Source organism: Canis lupus, chromosome 24, assembly GCF_011100685.1.
Source record: "Canis lupus familiaris isolate Mischka breed German Shepherd chromosome 24, alternate assembly UU_Cfam_GSD_1.0, whole genome shotgun sequence".
Lineage (NCBI taxonomy): Eukaryota > Metazoa > Chordata > Mammalia > Carnivora > Canidae > Canis > Canis lupus.
The window spans coordinates 22,505,361-22,520,955 of NC_049245.1; the positions used below are offsets into that span (position 1 = coordinate 22,505,361).

Here is a 15,595-nt window from a genome sequence, read left to right on the forward strand (position 1 = left end):
GAGGGAGGGAAAGGACCTACTTTGGAGGGGATGTGGGGAGAAGCGAGAGCCTGCATCATGAGCTGTGACTCTTGAGGGAGGTGACTTATTCACCAATCCATTTGTTCTGTTTGTGCATTTATGCCAGTGTCTTTGCTGGGCATTGAGGACTCAAGTAAACCAGGCTCATCTGTGTTCTCACAGAACTCATGGCCAAGCAGAAGAGAAAGGCAAAATGAGGCAGGAAGAGGCCACCACTTGCCTGGGTGTGCTAGTATTTACTAAGCGCCTACTGTGGGCCAGGCCCAGTGAGGAGAACTGAGGGCAGCAAGTAAATACAAAGCACAAGGCTCGTGCCCTTCGGAAGCATAAGTTCTAGGGGTTTCTGGCCCCAAACCTCCAGAAACCCAGCCTGCACACCCCTAGAACCCTGAACACGATGGGACATTTCTCTAGGGGTACACCAGAGTCATACTTGGCCTGGTTCTGGGCTGCTCAGCAGGGATCCAGAAATGGCAGGAAATCTCAATCAGTACCTTCCCTAGGAACTAAATCAAGGCCCCAGGCAGGCCAGAGTTGTTCAGAGGGGTCTGCAGTCATCCAGTCTGAACAACTAGAAGGCAAACAAGGGCCACCCATGCAGGCTGTAGCCACAAACCCCTGGGGCTGGGGACACAATGACTCTCGCTGAATGGACGATACTTGCCCAAGGCCACCTGGGCCTTACTCTATCTTTGTTCCTTTGATCCCCACTGAAAGACATCGATCCTGGTTCAGAGGCAGCGTCATGGCATTGGGTCCCAGCCGCTGCAACATCAGGTCCATTTCATAGCCTAGGAAATGGAGAAACGGGGCAGTGGGAGGACTCGTCCAAGATTCCACTAGCTCATGGCATAGGCAAAATGTGAACTAGGGACTGCAGGCCTCTCCACCAGCTCACACGCCAGGATGCCACCCGCAAGGATGTACACACTGACACCCAGGCTGGCGATGCTGGATGTCTCCAACGGGGGCACCGCATGAGCTGCAGGCAGAGGATAGCTCCTTTCCTAAGCGACCCTCTTGGTTCCTGTTTTTGTGTTTGTGTTTCTAAATGCTCGACCTTTGCTATCACCTGGAGCTGTTAAACAGAGGCGCCCCTCTCAGTGTGAATGGCAGAGAGCGTATGCCAGAACTGCTCCATTTCAGCAGCCAAAAAGTTGGATTTATATTTTTAAGTGGAATTTTAAATGTTCAGGGTCTTTTTTTGAAGGAGAGCCAGAGCCAGAGAGAGCATGCAGTGGGGAGGGCAGAGGGAGAAGGAGAATCCTAAGCAGGTGCCACACACAGTGTGGAGCCTGATGCAGGGCTTCGTCTCACGACCCTCAGATCATGACCTGAGCAGAAATCAAGAGTTGGATGCTCAACCCACTGCGCCACCCAGATGTCCCTAAGTGGAATTTTAAAAACTGCCAAATCCCCTTATTAAAAAAGAGAGAGAGAGGAGATCCCTGGGTGGCTCAGCGGTTTAGCCCCTGCCTTTGGCCCAGGGCATGATCCTGGAGTCGCAGGGTCAAGTCCCACATCAGGCTCCCTGCATGGAGCCTGCTTCTCCCTCTGCCTATGTCTCTGCCTCTCTTTCTCTCTCTCTCTCTCTGTCTCTCATGGATGAATAAATAAAAAATCTTGGGTGGGGGTGACTGGGTGGCGGGCACTGAGGTGGGCACTTGATGGGATGAGCACTGGGTGTTATTCTGTTTTTTGGCAAATTGAACACCAATAAAAAATAAATTTATTATTATAAATAAATAAATAAATAAATAAATGATCTTTTAAAATTTTTTTAAAAAAAGAGATAAAGCTAAATAAAATAGGAGAATGGAAAAAAAGTAGGAAAATGGCTAAGTAAATTATTAAGACAATATTACAAAGCCATTAACTTTAAAGAAAATTTGAACGTTGTGAGATAATATTCACCATATAATGAAAGGTGAGGGGGAGCCAGTTACAGAGTATTATTACAACAAAAATATACACTTAAATAATAAATAAAATACAATATACACTTATATGCATATGTATGATTGATATAGAAGAATGAAACTGAAGGGAAATACAACAAAACAGTAGTGACATTTATCTTTGGGCAGCGAGATAACAGACGACTTTCATTTTCTCCTTTGTACCTTTCTGTAGTTTCCAAATTTTACAATGAGTATGAATTGCTTTTATAATTAGATATAAAATAGAAAGGCGGGGTTGCCCTTGGCTCAGGCTCATCCCCACCACCTCCACACACCCTCCACACAGAGCTGAGCCGCCTCTGTGCTCTGTCCTCACTGCCCAGCCCAGCACCAGCAGAGCTGAGGGACCCTGGCCAGGCCACTGGACGCTGAGGACAGCCAGTATGGAGGTCGCGGGATTCACGGGCCATCTCTGCCCATGGAGAAGCCAGCAAGGGGACACTGCCCTGCAAGGGTCAATGGCAGGCTGTAAATTTCCTGGCCAGGGACACTAGGATTTGATGCTCTTGGGGGCTGAGAATCAGAACATTCATTATCTGCTGTATGAGAGCAGTCATCTTTGTTCCTTGCATTTCTTTCAGAGCTGCTGAGTGCAGCAGGAAAGCTGGAGGAGAGCTGACCTTTGTCACCCTCCCACGGCGGGCTTAGGCAGGCTCTCGGCTTCCCAGCATGGGACCGGAGTGCCTGGCCCAACTGGTCTCCCTGGGCCCTTCTAACCTCCAGGCCTGGGATTTCTTCTAACCTGAGGAGTAGGTAAAGCCCAAGGTGCAGGCCTGTGTTCACCCACCACCGGGGTTTCTGTGCTCCAGGAACCACTAGCTCCACCTCCTGCCCCACCCCATTCTCACCCACAGGGGCTGGACTAAGGCAGAGTTTCCAGAGAAAGGCCTCCCTGCTCCCTGGAGCTGTGGATTTGGGCAGGTTCCAAAAATGGTGCCCTCACTTCCTTCCAGCTGAGATCCTAGCCGCCCCCTCTCTGTTCTGGAAGCTTCCGCCCTCCTCCTGGGCTATTTTAGCAATCAGGTCACCCGTTGGCTCACTCTGAGTTTGCGGTCAATTAAAACCCACAGGCCCTTTTCACAGAGATGGTGATATCTCTTCCTCTTCCAGATGCTGCCGAAGTCGGGGTCCTCAGGGTGAAAACACACGAGGTGATGGCTTGGTGATCCTCTTTAGCAGAGGGGCACTTACTCAGGAGCTGAGGCCGTGCATTATTTCCATCGCCACGGTGGCCAGTGCCTTGCAAAGGTGGCTGACAGTACAAAGGGGGAGCTGGTCACAAGGACGTTCAGATGGCCTGAATACTATGTGTCCCCGTGCTGTACCCTGCTGATGCTAGACACACAGCCCTCGCTCTGGTCCTCCCAGGCTCTCGGCAGGGAGCCAATCCCCACTGAGCAACCTCTGAAGGTCATCGTATGGTAAGCAGGAAGGTTGAGACGGACTCTGGGGTGCCCCAGCAAAGCCCAAATCCACCTCAGCTGTGCTGGCACTTCCCCTGGCACGCATGGTCGCTGACCCAGGGCTTCACATCCCTGGTCCTACTGACACAGCAGGCTCCCAAAACCTCACACAAAGCCCAAAGCCCCTCTCTTATAGTCCATGTGTGTTATGCCCGAAGCCTCTGAGGGTTCTGATCACGTGCTTCAGCTATAGCCTTATTAGCAGCGTGTGGACCCCTCTGGCTGAAGACCCCTCCCGTAGCTGCAGGCTGAGAAACGTGGCCTGGTTCCCAACCTTCCCTCCCCCGGGCATCTGATTGAGCACAGGCTCTTCCTGGCTAGCCCAGGGTCAGGTGCTAAACCAAGAGCACCGGGGGACTGCCACTCTACCTGGGGAAGAAAGGCAGCAAACAAGAGAGAGATTGCAGCTATGGTGGGGCACTGAGAGCAGGGGTGGGGGGGCGGGGGACATAGGCCCTGCCCACCTGAGGCTGAGAAGAGCTTGGGGCAGTCCAGGACCAGAGGGAAGCAGGTGTGGGGCTGCAGCAGCACTGTCCAGTGGGAATAAAATGCAAGCCACGCACAGAATTGACAATTTTCTACTAGTCATGACAAAAAAAGATAGAAGTGAAATTAATTTTAATAATGTATTTTATTTAACCCAATATATAAAAAATGTTATCATTTCAACATATAATCAATATAAAATTGTTAATGAGATATTTCACACCCTCTTTTGGACTACAGCTTCAAGAGCCAGTGTGTATTTTATTTTATTTTATTTTTAAGATTGTATTTATTTATTTGAGAGAGAGAGAGAGAGAGAGAGAACACAAGCAGAAGGAGGGGCAGAGGGAGAGGAGAAGAAGGATCCCCTCTGAGGGCAGAGCCCAATGTGGGCCTGGAGGCAGGGCTGGATCACAGGACCCTGAGATCATGACCTGAGCTGAAGTCAGGCAATAAACAGACTGAGCCACCCAGGCACCCCGCCTGTGTATATTTTATATGGACAAGCACATCTCAATTTGGACTGGCCACATTTCAAGTGCTCAGCAGCCCCATATGGCTAGTGGCCACTGGCTGGGACAGCACAGCTGGGCTACAGGGTGCTGAGTGAAGGGGAGGTGTGAGATGAAATCAGAGAGGTGGGCAGGGGTCACACTGGGTTTTATTCACAGAGCTCTGAGAAGCCACAGGAGGGCTTTAAGCAGGTGTGTAATGTGATCCATTGCTGTCTTTAGAAGCTGACTCTAGCCATGTGGAATGCTGCAGAGCAGATGAGATTGGCTCAGAGAAATGCCCAGGTCAGGGCCAAAGGTGGCCTGTACTTAGGTGAGGGCAGCCACAGGGGAGCTTCAGGGAACACAGAAGAGGCCATGGAGAGGCAGCGAGACAGGAGATAGGCCTTACCACCTGCTTTTTTTTCCTCCCTCTCTGCCAAAATTCTTCCCAAGTAATCCTGTCTCAACAGTTGCTTCCTTTCCAAGAAGAGATATGCATGGTTGCTACTTAACAAAGCCTAAAGGAACTCAACCAGAAACATTTTGCCCAGGGCCCGGAATTGAAATGGCTGCCACTTTCTGTATTTCATTCATAGAATCGTTCAAGAAAAGATAAACCTTCTAGATGCTCAGTATCATATGGCAATTAGGTGTCTGGGCTTGAACTGCTTGGGTTTGAATCCCTGCTACCCTCTAACTACCTGTGTGACCTCTGCTAGATACTTGACCCCTCTGGGCTTCTGTTTCCTCATCACACACTGGCTATGTGAATAATCTCTATCTCTGGGGGCAACCGGGAGGAGTTAATGGGTTTATACCCTATAAAAGTGCTTAGAAAAATAAAAATAAAAATAAAAAATAAATAAATAAAAGTGCTTAGAACGGTGCCTGACACATAGGAGGCGCTCATAACACGTTATCCTATTATTGTTGTCGTTGTTGTCATTGTTGTTAATGGATGAGACAATAAGGCACAGGGACAGGAAGGGACCTGCTCAATGTCACGCAGCTAACCTAAGGCAGAGCAGGAAGCAGAATCTAAATTTTCTAATCTCTGGCTCTTAGAGCTGCCTCACAATTGAAATTGCTCGTTATTCCTTCATTCGGACACTTACCAGGTTCTCTTCATGTGCCAGACGCGGTGCTGGCAGCTTGAGGGAGACACTAAGATGGTACAAGCCTGGGCAGCCCAGGTGACTCAGCGGTTTAGCGCCGCCTTCAGCCCAAGGCGTGACCTGGAGACCTGGGATCGAGTCCCATGTCAGGCTCCCTGCATGGAGCCTGCTTCTCCCTCTGCCTGTGTCTCTGCCTCTCTCTCAGTCTCTGTGTCTCTCATGAATAAATAAATAAAATTAAAGAAAAAAAAGAGAGAATTTCTTGGGATGCCTGGGTGGCTCAGCGGTTGAGTGTCTGCCTTTGGCTCAGGGCGTGATCCTGGATTCCCGGGATCGAGTCTCACATCCGGCTTCTTGCATGGAGCCTGCTTCTCCTCCCTCTGCCTCTCTTTCTGTGTCTCTCATGAATAAATAAATAAATAAAATCGTAAAAAAAAAAAAAATGGTACAAGCCTCATTTCTCCAAAATCAAGGCTTTCGCATTCGGAAAGAAAAAGCTCTTTTTCAATCACTCTGGCCCAAGGGAGAAATTTTATTTAATACAGGCAGAGCCACATGCATTTACAGTATAGTCGAAACAGTGCTGGGGTAGCCCCGGTGGCGCAGTGGTTTAGCGCCGCCTGCAGCCCAGGGCGTGATCCTGGAGACCCAGGATGGAGCCCCATGTCAGGCTCTCTGCATGGAACCTGCTTCTCCCTCTGCCTGTGTCTCTGCCTCTCTCTCTGTCTCTATGAGTAAATAAATAAAATCTTAAAAAAAATAAAAATAAAAATCTGTTTTTAAAAAAAAAAAAAGAGGGATCCCTGGGTGGCGCAGCTGTTTGGCGCCTGCCTTTGGCCCAGGGCACGATCCCGGAGACCCGGGATCGAATCCCACATCGGGTTCCCAGTGCATGGAGCCTGCTTCTCCCTCTGCCTGTGTCTCTGCCTCTCTCTCTCTGTGACTATCATAAATAAATAAATAAATAAATAAATAAATAAATAAATAAATAAATAAAAAAGAAAAGAAAAGAAAAGAAAAGAAAAGAAAAGAAAAGAAAAGAAAAAGGAAACAGTGCTGGCCTGAGAACTAGGAGAGCCTGGGCCGAGCCCACTTGGGCCTGCCTTGCTCCATGACGTGGGCCTCTCTGATCTAAGCATTCCTGGCTGCACGGAAGTGAACAAATGCTAACTGAGCACCTACCCTGTGAAGTCCCCACTCTAAAGTGTGGAAAAGGAACCAACTGCCGGGGCAGGCCAGGATGTGGCGTCCAAGGACATGAACCCTATAACCCAGATTTTCTGGAGCTTTCTTGACTGACCCATTCATCTCATAAGAGCTATGTGCATACTGGACTACACATCCTAACTTTTACACTATAACTGGACATTACAACAAAGTTATGAGGGTCTGGTTCACAGGATTTCACAGACCAGTAACATTTCTAAAGAAACAATGGGGAACATTTGTTATTCTGCCAAGGAAGGCCCTTAAAACCAAATAAATGGTGTTGGGAAAACCAGGTATCCACATGCAAAAGAATGAAACTGGGCCCTTATGTAACCACACACAAAAATCAACTCAACATGGGACGCCTGAGTGGTTCAGTTGGTTGAGCGTCTGACTCTTGATTAATTTTTTTTAAGATTTTATTTATTTATTCATGAGAGACACAAAGAGAGAGAGAGAGAGAGAGGCAGAGACACAGGCAGAGGAAGAAGCAGTCTCCATGCAGGGAGCCAGATGTGGGACTCGATCCTGGGACTCCAGGATCATACCCTGGGCCGAACGCAGGTGCTCAACTGCTGAACCACTCAGGCATCCCATGACTCTTGATTTTTGGCTCAAGTCATGATCTCAGGGTTGTGAGATGAAGCCCTGCATTGGGCTCCACAGTGAGTATGGAGCCTGCCTAAGATTCTATCTCCCTCTGACCCTCCCTCTGCTGTTCTATCTCAAAAAAAAAAAAAAAAAAAAAATCAACTCAACATGGATTGAAGACTTAAATGTAGCACTTGATACTATAAACTCCTAGAAGAACACATAAAAGAAAAGCCTCAGGGGCACCTGGGTGGCTCAGTTAAGTGTCTACCTTCAGCTCAGGTCATGATCTCAGGGTCCTGGGATCAAGCCCTGCGTCGGGCTCTCTGCTCACCTGGGGGGAGTCTGCTTCACCATCTCTCTCTCAAATAAATAAAATCTTTAAAAAAGAAAGAAAGATGGGACACCTGGGTGGCTCAGGGGTTGAGTGTCTGCCTTCAGCCCAGGGTGTGATCCCGGAGTCCTGGTATAAAGTCCCACATTGGGCTACCTGTGTGGAACCTGCAACCTGTGTCTCTATCTCTCTCTCTCTGTGTCTCTCATGAATAAATAACTTAAAAATTTTAAAAAGAAAGAAGAAAGACAGAAAGACAGAAAGACAGAAAGAAAGAAAGAAAGAAAGAAAGAAAGAAAGAAAGAAAGAGCTTCCTAACACTGGTGTTGGTAATGATTTCTTGGATATGACACCAAAAGTACAGACAACAAAAGCAAAAATAGACAAGTGGGATTACATCAAACTAAAAAGCTCCTACCAGGCAAAAGAAACAATCAGCTGGGGGGTACCTGGCTGGCTCAGTCAGTAGAGCATGTGACCCTTGATCTTGGGGTCATAAGTTCAAACCCCACCTTGGATGTAAGGATTACTTTAGAAAAAAAATTAAAGGGCAGCCTGGGTGGTGCAGCGGTTTAGTGCCGCCTTCAGCCCAGGGCCTGATCCTGGAGACCTGGGGTCGAGTCCCACGTCGGGCTCCCTGCATGGAGCCTGCTTCTCCCTCTGCCTGTGTCCCTGCCTCTCTCTCTCTCTTGGTGTGTGTCTCTCATGAATGAATAAAATCTTTTAAAAAAATTTAAAAAAAAGAATCAACAAAATAAAAAGACAACCTACAGAATGAGAGAAAATATTTGCAGATCATATATCTGGTGTTTGGTTGATATCCAAAATATATAAGGAACTCCTATCAACTCAATAGCAAAACAAACAAAAAACCTGATTAAAGAATGGGCAAAGGGGGCAGCCCCAGTGGCGCAGTGGTTTAGCGCCGCCTGCAGCCCAGGGCCTGATCCTGGAGACCCTGGATCGAGTCCCATGTCAGGCTCCCTGCGTGGAGCCTGCTTCTCCCTCTGTCTGTGTCTCTGCCTCACTCTCTCTCTCCATGTCTCTATGAATAAATAAATAAAGTCTTTAAAAAAATTAAAAAAAAAAAAAAAGAATGGGCAAAGGGAGGGATGCCTGAGTGGCTCAGTAGGTTAAGCACCAGACTCTTGATTTCAGCCCAGGTCATGATCTCAGGGTTATGAGATTGAGCCCCATGTGGGGCTCCTGGCTTAGTGCAGAGTCTGCTTGTCCCTCTCACTCTTCCCCTCCCCCTACTTGCTCTCTCTCTCTCAAATAAATAAAATCTTTTTAAAAAATGGACAAAGGACCTGAATAGACATTTCTCCAAAGAAGACGTATGAGTGGTACATGAAAAGATGTTCAACATCTCTAATCATCAGGAAAATAGATATCAAACCCCAATGAGATATCACCTCACACATGTTAGATGGCTATTATCAAAAAGACAAGAGACAAGTGTTGGAGGATGTAGAGAAAAAAGAAACCTTGTGCACTGCTGGTGGGAATGTAAAATGGTGCAGCTGCTAGGGAAAACAGTATGGGAGTTTTTCAAAAAAATTATAAATAGGGGCGCCTGGGTGGCTCAGTCTCTTAAATGTCTGACTCTTGATTTTAGCTCAGGTCATGAACTCAGAGTAGTGAGATGGAGCCCCGTATCGGGCTCCACACTGATGCTTTCTCTCCTTCTCCCTCTGCCTCTCCCCCCCACCCTATTTTCTTCTCTTAAAAAAATAAAAATAGGGGATCCCTGGGTGGCTCAGTGGTTTAGCGTCTGCCTTTGGCCCTGGGGCGTGATCCTGGAGTCCCGGGATTGAGTCCTGGGATCAAGTCCCAGGATGGAGTCCCACATCGGGCTCCCTGCGCAGAACCTGCTTCTCCCTCTCCCTGTGTCACTGCGTCTCTCTCTCTTTGTGTCTCTCATGAATAAATAAAATCTTTAAAAAAAAACAAAAAAACAAAACTAGAACTACCATATGATCCAACCATCCCACTTTTGGTATTTATCCAAAAGAATTGTAATAAGGAAGGATCTCAAAGAGGTATATTCCCTCTCATGTTCATTGCAGCATTATTCACAATAGCCAAGAGGTGGAAACAAACAAAAAAAAGAGGTGGAAACAACGTACCTGCCCACTGACACATGAATGGATAATGAAAATGTGGTCTATCCATACAATGGAATATAATTTGGCCATAAAAAAAGAAGGAAATCGGGACGGCTGAGTGGCTCAGTGGTTGAGTGTCTGCCTTTGGCTCAGGGCATGATCCTGGAGTTCCTGGATCTGACTCTCTTTCTGGTCTCTGACTCTCTTTCTGTGTCTCTCATAAATAAATAAATAAAATCTTTATTTATTAAGATTTTATTTATTTATTTTTAAATTTTATTTACTTATTCATGAGAGACACAGAGAGAGGGAGAAGCAGAGACACAGGCAAAGGGAGAAGCAGGCTCCACACAGGGAGCCCGACGTGGGACTCAAACCCGGTCCCAGGATCAGGCCCTGGGCTGAAGACAGTGCTAAACCACTGAGCCACTGGGGCTGCCCAGATAAAATCTTAAAAAAAAAAAAAAAAAGAAAGAAAGAAAGAAAAAGAAATCTCATCACATGCTACAACATGGATGAATCTTAAGGATATTATGCTAAGTGAAATAAGCCAGTCACAGGACAAATACTACATGATCCCACTTATAGGAGGTATCTAAAGTGGTCAGACTCAAATTCACAGAAACGGAAAGTAGAGTAGTGGTTCTCAGGGACTCAGGGGAAGAGGAATGGGTACAGAGTTTCAGTTACAGGAGATGAGTATGTACTAGGGATCTGCTGTACAACATTGGACATTTAGTTAGCAGTACTGTACCATACACTTAAAAATTTGTTAAGAGGGCAGATCTCATCTCATGTTGTATGCTTTTTGCCACAAAAAACCCACCGCAGGGGGATCCCTGGGTGGCGCAGCGGTTTGGCGCCTGCCTTTGGCCCAGGGCGCGATCCTGGAGACCTGGGATCGAATCCCACGTCAGGCTCCCGGTGCATGGAGCCTGCTTCTCCCTCTGCCTATGTCTCTGCCTCTCTCTCTCTTTGTGTGACTATCATAAATAAATAAAAATTAAAAAAAAAAAAACCCACCGCAAAAAAAAACGAAAAACAAACAAACAAACAAAAAAGCAAAGTACCTCTTGGAAAAGACATTAAAATACAAAAGAAGGGATCCCTGGGTGGCGCAGCGGTTTGGCGCCTGCCTTTGGCCCAGGGCGTGATCCTGGAGACCCGAGATCGAATCCCACATCGGGCTCCCGGTGCATGGAGCCTGCTTCTCCCTCTGCCTGTGTCTCTGCCTCTCTCTCTCTCTCTCTCTCTGTGACTATCATAAATAAATAAAAATTTTAAAAAAAAAGGACAAAGTTTAAAAAAATTAAAATAAAAATTAAAATAAAAAATAAAATACAAAAAAAAAATACAAAAGAATAAGGTCATCGTCGGAGACGTCTGGGTGGTTCAGGGGTTAAGTGTCTGCCTTGGGCTCAGGGCGTGATCCCGGAGTCCCTGGATCAAGTCCCACATTGGGCTCCCTGCATGGAGCCTGCTTCTCCCTCTGCCTATGTCTCTGTCTCTCTCTCTCATGAATAAAACCTTAAAAAAAAAAAGATCATCTCAGAATAAAGAATAGTCCTTCAAATTAAATAGCTTTTAAATAAGCATAATATGTGTGTGTGTGTCTCGATCTATTGCTCTCTTTCTCTTCATATTGTCCCATCAACAATTTCTCAGCACACCAGGCCTTCTATTTGGAAATCCCAGGGAGGAAGCCATGGACTCTGACCACTACCCCTCCCTCCCCTTCTTCCCCCAAGCCCACGGCCCTCTGCACACACTGTTGCAGAAAACTGCTTCTCTTGCTCACTCAGGCCTGGCTCTGCTGTCTGTTCACTCGGCTGTGAGCTCCAGCGGGCAGGGCAGGGGGTGTCCCACTCTCTGTACCCCTCATCTACCCAGAACCGGCAGCGGGGATGAGCCTGCAAACACTGCTGGTGGGAGGTGGACTTTCACGGAGAGATTGGGGAGGCGAAGCCGGCATCGGCCGGGAGACCACGAAAGGACCCGAGGAGGGGAAGAGCAACCAGCAGGGACCGAAAGGGAGTGTCCATAAAAGAAGCCGGCTGCCCCACACCCCTCCGTAGTGAGGAGTCCCGCCTCACAACCTGGGGGGAAGGTGGGGAAGGGAGGTGGGGAGAGTGGGAAGGTGCCCTCCTGACCGGACCCACGGCCAGGACAGAGGGCACTAAGGGGCTGACGTGGGCCCTCAGGACCACAAATTGGGAGGTGGGAGGCCCTGGGCGCCTCCCGGGCCAGTCGGCTGCTCCTCCAGCTCCCCTCCACGCCGCCCGAGATGCCTCAGCCCCACCAGCCAACCACATGGAGAGCAAAGGGCGGAAGTGGCTAGGAAGACCTAGCTGGCTGCCGGAGATGGGCCCAACGGCCATGTGCCCCCACACCGGGGGAGCCCGGCCACAACAGGTCCCGTGGGCCCGGGCGGGGGGGCGCTCCAGGGGACATGCGAGGGCCAGGGAGACTCAGACAGCAACTTCAAAAACACACGGTGATCTTTCTGCTCACCCTTTCCCTCAGCCACCCACCCCTGCTGAAAACCCCTCAGGGTCACCTTGTGCTCAGAGGCTGTGCTGGGCCGACTGCAGGCCCCTTCCTCACTCTGCACTCATCTGTGCCTCTTGCTCTGGCCCTGTGGCTCTGTTTGCAATTATATGCTTCTCTGTGAGATTCTTCAAATTTGCATGGATGCATCTGCTTTTGCTCCCTGTGGGACCCCAACAGGAAGCAGAGAGCCAGGTCATCTTAGCCACTTAGATCTGTTTGTTGGTGGCATGAATGAAGGGGAGGGCAAGGAGGGAGCAGGGGCAGCAAAGGGTTTGGAGATCAGACAGGTCTGGGAAGCAGAGCCAGCTGAGACCCACTAGCCATGTGACCTTGGGCAGGTCACTGCCTGGCAAGCCTTTGCCAGGGGCCATTCCCCCAGCCTTTGCCTGCTCAGCTGCCCGTGGGTCTAACACGCCTGCCTCTTGAGCATAAGCAGGAGCCATGCTGTCCAAAGAAGACTGGTTCCTTTATTTTTTTAATCTACCTTTTTGGGATCCCTGGGTGGCACAGTGGTTTAGCGCCTGCCTTTGGCCCAGGGCGCCATCCTGGAGACCCGGGATCGAATCCCATATCGGGCTCCTGGTGCATGGAGCCTGCTTCTGCCTCTCTCTCTCTGTGACTATCATAAAAAATTAAAAAAAAAAAAAAAAAAACCACCTTTTCGTTTTATGGTCAGGAAACTTCAGGGAAGTGATCTACCCAGTCTCATCTTATTTATGTTTAAATGAAACCAAAAAGGGAGTGCAAACTGATGCAAACATTTTTGGAAAAAGGCTTAGGTGTAACTTGCCTACGTGTAAAATGCTCGTTTCCACCAATCCCGCCCTTGTTTTTCTAGGAATTTATCCCCTAGAAAATATGTTTTTTTGTTTGTTTTGCTTTGTTTTTAAAGATTTTATTTATTCATGAGAGACCCAGAGAGAGAGGGAGAGAGAGAGGCAGAGAGAGAAGCAGGCTCCATGGAAGGAGCCCGACATGGGACTCAATCCTGGGACTCCAGAATCGCGCCCTGGGCCGAAGGCAGGCGCTAAACTGCTGAGCCACCCAGGGATCCCCTATAAAATATGTTGTATTTGGATTTATTTGTTTGGGACTCAGGAAGAAAATACAGTGCATTGTTATAATAAGGGAGAAAAGGCAAGCCAGAAAACATTAAGTGCTTTTAGAACCAACCACCAGGAGGCACCTCTGGGTCAGGGGGATCTGGTCAGGTTAGCCCACAGCGCCCAGACTTAAATGACAAAAACAAATGACAATACCCAGACCTTCTCAAAAAACAGGCCAGTCTTGCTTCATCTCATCCTCAGAGCTTTTGTTATTGACAGTACCTACATGTCCTCTCCATCCTTCCTCACAATGTCCCTTACCCTAAACAAACAGAAAGCAATTCTAACTCTTCTATTCTTCTATTGTACTGCTGGGATTATTTCTGTCCAGGCCTCCATCTCTCAAAACTCCTTGGTCAGGGGGTGCCCAGCTGGCTCAGTCAGTAAAGCACGTGACTCTTGATCTCAGGGTTGTGAGTTCAAGCCTCACATTGGGCCTAGAGCTTACTTAAAAACAAAATAAAACAAAAAATTCCTCGGTCAGAATTCACTTCATAAGAATTTGGAACTTGACTTGCACAAGGTCTTTCATGGATTTGGAGACAAACAGATGCTATAAATCTGATTTCTATGAACAGGTGGGGAAACCACGGCCCTGCACAATGGCCGAGAGGAGAGGATGTGGGGCCCCATAGTAATCTAGACTATGGACTTAGACTCTGGGTGCATCCTCAACCCTTGAACCTCTCCTGCTGCCTCCCCTGCTCCCTGTATTTTCGCCGTTTCCATGTCTGGTAATGCAATCTTGTCTTCTAGTCCTGTGGGAACTTGCCTTTTATCCTTCTCCCTGGGGTGAAAGTGTCTGTGCATTTGCTGTCTGCCTCAGGTGGGGGCGCCCTCTCAATGGGCTACAGTTCCCATCACCTTGCCCCTAACTGCACACATCACTGTGTCTCTACCTTAAGGAGTCCAGGCAAAGATTCCTTGCCTCCCTCAGAAACATCGAGATAAAATCACCAGCCAAGGGATCCCTGGGTGGCGCAGCGGTTTGGCGCCTGCCTTTGGCCCGGGGCGCGATCCTGGAGACCCGGGATCGAATCCCACGTCGGGCTCCCGGTGCATGGAGCCTGCTTCTCCCTCTGCCTGTGTCTGCCTCTCTCTCTCTCACTGTGTGCCTATCATAAAATAAAAAAAAAAAAAAAAAAAAAAAAAAAATCACCAGCCAACAGGTTCCTTCCTACCCCTGTACCCTCTGCTGCAAACCCTCCCCACTGCACAGCCCCAGTTCCCTGGGCTCAGAGATGAGCTAGCAGACAATGGGGCCTGCTGCTTGCCTTGGGAATCTGTCTTATCCCCACCAGTGACAGGAGCAGGGGTGCCCCCTCTCAGGACCCAATCTCCCACAAGATACTCCTTCTGAGTTTCTGGGGAGCCCCTGGGTTTTCCTCCCACCCCTCTCTCTCCCCTACTGCAAAGACTCCTCTTGTGCTTCCGACAGCACCTTCCCTTCCAGTTTGGGCCAGACTGCTCCACGGGAGAACATTCACTACATTCACTTTTCTGCTGCACTGGGCATCAAGCTCTGTCCCAAGAGGCACAGGGATTCTCCGGCTCTTGGGGTGTCTCTCTCTGGGCCCTGGCCCCCAGTCCTGAGGACCCTATGCCCCTCTTAGCTCAGGCATGCCTTATTCTTCCCTCCCCCCATACAGCAGTGTTACATGATGCTAAACTTTTTTTTTTTTTTTTTTACTTTTAAGTAAACTTTTAAGGAGGAAAAAAAAAATAACAATCTTTCTTGTTCCTGGCCTCTAGGCTGTTTGTAATGACAGTTCATGAGGAACTGGGCTCGGAGCTGAAAACACTCCATTTTGGAAGGAGTGAGACTTGAAGGGGAGGGAGTTCAGAGAGGAAAGAGGCTGCAACAGCCTCTATTCTGGTCTCCTGCCTCCCTCTCTCCTCACCCCTCATGGAGGCGTGACAGGAAGGCCTTTTGACAAAAAAAAAAAAAAAAAAAAAAAAAAAAAAATCCTTCCAGCCTTTTCACCCTCAGGAGCAGTACTTGGTGTAGTGAGCAAGGCCCACCTGCTCGTTCACTCGTTCATTCATTCATTCATTCATTCATTCATCAACTATGTATTCAGCACCAAGTCCTGGGCTGAGGAAAGAGAGACAGTAAAAGGTGCAAACACATCAATGTATTGTTGTATCTGATGTCAA

The 15,595-nt window shown here is 48.3% G+C and overlaps 1 long non-coding RNA gene across 1 annotated transcript; it reads right to left on the bottom strand.

The window, feature by feature from the left end:
• Nucleotides 1-2,029: 2,029 nt before the first annotated feature.
• Nucleotides 2,030-14,985, bottom strand: LOC119865652. The gene is made up of 2 exons (XR_005377758.1): nt 14,338-14,985; nt 2,030-3,234 (listed from the first exon to the last, which is right to left on the bottom strand). It is a non-coding gene; the product is annotated as an uncharacterized LOC119865652 (long non-coding RNA).
• Between the last annotated feature and the right edge of the window lie 610 nt (nt 14,986-15,595).